Source organism: Triticum dicoccoides, chromosome 7A (assembly GCF_002162155.2).
Source record: "Triticum dicoccoides isolate Atlit2015 ecotype Zavitan chromosome 7A, WEW_v2.0, whole genome shotgun sequence".
Lineage (NCBI taxonomy): Eukaryota > Viridiplantae > Streptophyta > Magnoliopsida > Poales > Poaceae > Triticum > Triticum dicoccoides.
This window is the reverse complement of record NC_041392.1, coordinates 483,045,771-483,050,434: the sequence shown is the minus strand read 5'-3', so window position 1 is coordinate 483,050,434 and position 4,664 is coordinate 483,045,771.

Genomic DNA, 4,664 nt, shown 5'->3' with positions numbered 1-4,664 from the left:
TTCGAGAAGCAACTCCATCACCCATCCAGCACTCTACCCCTCTCCCTCCCTCCCTCTCTCCTCTCTCTTTCTCTCCCATCCTATTTCTCGTCCTTCAGTTATGTATGGATGTCGACCGATCTCCCTCAAGACATAGCTGGGTCTCTCCTTCTCAACACATACATGAGTCATTCTACCTCTATAGTTAGGCCTCTGCCTACCCCTCCCCCACCCCCTTTCCCACACACACACCGATACATCGAGCGCTCTAGTCATGTCTCCCTACCACACACAAACTTGACATGTGCCCTCTGACGTTCCAGTAGGTCAGTCGCCCTATATCTTTGACTTGCACACACACACACACAATTTCGATGGCTCTCTTCATCGATCTCGCACCCACCCACTTGATCCTCTCTCCGACTCTATCGATATCTATGACCCCTCCCTCTCTTATTGTGGATCGCCCGACCCTCTATATATGATATGGATAGGCCTCCATTTCACACACATTGCATGCAAAATTTTGTTTGAGATGTCATCGACACATATTCTCACAAATACATTCACGAAATCAACCTTCCCCCCCAAAACAAAAAACACTCACGAACGCACAAGCCATTTGTCTAGGTTTGTATCTCTCACTCACACCCACGTAGGTGGGGGACGTGCACGAAGAGAAGAGGTGCACGCACGGCGCACGTACTCCCATCTCTTTCCGAACCACACCTGCGCGGGTACACGGTGGAGCTCATTTCTGTATGAAAAGGAAGCCCATGTGGTAATTTGACACGTGTACTGGTTTTCCACTAGATGGAGGGAGGATCGTCTACCACGGGTGAACAAACAAATTGCGACTTGACATGATATGTTAAAAAGGAGGCAAACCATGTGGGGCCTACATTAGAGGCAAGGCTCTATACACTGGAGTACTTTTGATGTGTCCCGTCAACTCGTAGAACGAGGAGAAGCTTGCTTAGTATGCCGTCTCCCCCGCCCACGGGCGTGGTGACTCGCAGGATGAGGTGAAGCTCGCTTACTAGTAGTAGTTGTATGCCTTACGCCCGCTCCCTCGCCCACGCACGCGGTGGCTCGCAGGACGAGGAGAAAAATTTACTACTACCTCCGTTTACTCCTCGTCCCTACTACCTTGGTTAGAGAGATTATAATATTGTTTGGAATATATATGTCCTTTAGTAGATTTCAATATGAACTTCTAGTACATATGCCAAACACTGATGTATATAGACGTATTTTAGAGTGTAGATTCACTCATTTTGCTCCGTATGTAGTCCATATTGAGGCCCTGTTTGGTTCACAAGTCCTAGGACTTTTTCTAGTCCCAACTAAAAAGTCCATACTCCTTAAAAAGTCCCTCCAGGTTTGTTTTCAGGGACTAAAGGCTAGTTTGGTTGCATGCCTGGGCCTTATGCCTGGACGAGACCGCTGCCTGGCCTGGGCCTGGGATTTTGCTTTTTTCGGCCTGGGCAGGCATGCCTGGGGAGGGCTTGCTTGGATTGCGACCTGGCCTGGGAACATTAAAAAATATTATAACTCACCGAAATAACCCGCTACCCATTTGTAATCGTGTGCATTAGTATCAGGTAGGCGTTCGCCTGACTCCAGGCGACCGGATGGGGATGTCTGCCAGGCTAATTGCGTTGCCTGGTTCTCCAGGCCAGGCTGGTAGCTTTTTTCCCTGGACAGGAACCAAACAACCTCCAGGCACGTTACCGGCAAGCTCCAGGCCAGGCATCTTGTGACCAGGACATCAACCAAACTGACCTTAAAAAGTCCCTAGTCCCTCCCTAGAGGTTATTGAATGACCATGCTACCCCTAGTATACAGAAAAATAACAACCAAACAACACCATGGGGCGGCGGGGCAATGGGTGCAGGGAGGGGCGTTGTTGTAAAAGTCCCAAAAAAGACTCTCCTTGAGAGTCTTCTTCATTAAGTTCCAAAAAGCAAGTTTTAGTCCCTAGTAGTCCCTCCTGTTTGGTTAAAAAGTCTCTAAGAGGGACTTTTTCTAGTCCCTACACTAAAAAGTCCCTGGAAACAAACAACCACTGCATAAAGTTGAGACACTTATTTTGGAACGGAGGGAGTACATATTTGCTATGATCTGTCAATCATTGAAATGCAATAGCATGCATGTTAGTCCCCTTTCTATTTGATGAATTGTTGCAACGAGCAACCTTGGACGCAAGATACATGTAACAGAAGCTGGAAGCTTCATAACATTGTACTATCTCGCTGATAAATTACAGTACATACTATACTAGTACTTCCTCCATTCCTAAATATAAGTCTTTGTAGAGATTTCACCATGAACCACATACAGATGTATATATATGCATTTTAAGTGTAGATTCTGTTGGAAATATGAGCAATTTACCAAATGATTTTATTAACAGAAATACTAGATAAGGCATGACTAATATAGTAGAGATAAAACAAGTCATGCGTTCTGACAGAGAGAAGGTAAAAAGCTTCTGCATATATGAACTGTAACCTATCATATCTATAGCAGACAGTAGAACTAGTTGCATATATGAGGTAGAACCTAACATATTTAGGGCAAGAACTAGTACGAGAAAACTGTGGCAGGATATCTAACAGAAAGAAGAACACATACGGGACAGCAGCAGCAGTAGCACTGGACTTGGGGTCGGTGTCCTCGCTAGCCATGTCGTCGAGGAGGTTGTCAACGTCGGGGAAGAAGTCGTCGTCCGGGAAGTAGTCGTCGGAGTCCGGGGCGTCCGTGACGAAGGAGTCAGTCAGTAGTCGCGCAGAGCGCTCCCCAAAAACCTTATCACCCTTCTCCCGTACAGGACTCAAAGAGGTGCGATTCGGAGGCCTACTGTCCCGACCTGCGGTGCACGCCGCAAGCCGGGATGAGGAAGACAGCAGCAGCTCAGAGATTGGAACCGGTGGCGAGAGGAAGGAGAATTTCTGGTGCACCTCTCTGGGAGGAGCGACCTCCCTTTTATAGGCGCAAGAGAAGGAGGCGAGAGGGCAGCGACGGGAGGCGAAACGAAGAGATGGAGGCGAAGTGAACAGCCAGCAGCCGAAGGGCTGCACCGTTCGCATTCGAACTCCACTTTCGCAAAAATCTTTTCAGCTTCCGTGTGACCTTTCGTATACCCGTAGTGCGTGGCAAAAATTTAGATATCGGCTCGGCTCATTCCCGCAACCCGCGGCGCGGCGCGTCGTGACGAGGCGTGGCGAGGCGGGCGGCGGAGGAGGAGCGCGCGTGGATATCCCTCTTGTTCTCATGCTCGTACAAATGGGGAAAGAACCTCCCTTATAAGGAGGTCCAACTCCCACTCAACTAGCAATGTGGGACTAAACTTTAGTAGTATCCCTTGCCTTGCACAAATGGGCTAAGTGGGCCTCTAGGATTTATTAGGAATTTCTGAAATAGTTATTGGGCTGCCCAAAATAGACTAAATTCTAGCAATCCCCCACCAGATCCAGAGGCACACAGAAATTTGCCTTTGGTTCCAAAACACTGTTTTATATACCGGTACTGCAGTGGAGACTGTTAAGTTGAACTTCCACCTAGAACTCTATGCTACACTAGTAAGCAACTTAAACAGTGGACTGGGCCTTGAACTGCAAGTTTTCTGCGAATCTAGCTTCACATAAAGCCTTGACTGATACGTGGCTACCGTGGGTCTTCCCCGCGGGTGGAGCTTATGCGTCATACTCTGAGACCTTTCATGAGTTTACTAGAGAGAACTCTACTCTCATAGATTGCGGCGTTTAACAATCAGACTCATATAGGTGCGTTCTTCAAAAGATGTTCTGCAGGACAACATCTCTGCTTCAAAGAGCCACTTAGAACACATTAAGATATACATCAACCTGCCATGCAGATTATGAGAGTATTGCATCTTTATGGAGTGGTATTTTAACAGTAAGGGTACTCTCCTCCCAGTTGACCAACAACTTGTCTTCCACATCTAATTCACGGGATCTCCGAACACAAAGAATAGGTTACCACTATGAACAACTCATATTGTGGGTCTCATACCCATCTCCCTCGATGCATTATCTATCACATTACGTGATAGACCCTTAGTAAAAGGATCTGCCAGATTTTTAGACATTTGGATATAATCCAATGCAATAACTCCGAAGTTTCTCATTTTTCTGACAGACTTTAACCTTCTCTGAACGTGTCTTGATGACTTCATGTTATCCTTTGAGCTGCTCACTTTTGTGATCACAGTTTGATTGTCGCAGTTCATAAGAATACCCGATACAGGTTTCTCAACACCGACAAGTCATTCAAGAGCCGACGAAGCCAATCTGCTTCGACCCTAGCTGTATCTAGTGCTGTGAGTTCTGCTTCCATTATTGACATCGTTAAGATGGTCTGCTTGCAAGACTTCCAAGAAACAGCGCCACCTCCATGAGTGAATACATATCCGCTCGTGGCCTTTATCTCATCAGCATCTAAGATCCAGTTTGAGTCACTATACCCTTCAAGCACCTTTGGGTGCCCGGTGTAGTGAATTCCATAATTTGCAGTGCCTTTCAAATAACGCAAAACTCTCTCTAGAGCTTTCCAATGCACATCTCTTGGTTTTGAAACAAACCGACTCAGTTTGCTAACAGCAAAAGAGATGTCAGGTGTTGTAGTACTGGCTAAGTACACAAGCGAGCCAATAATCTGAG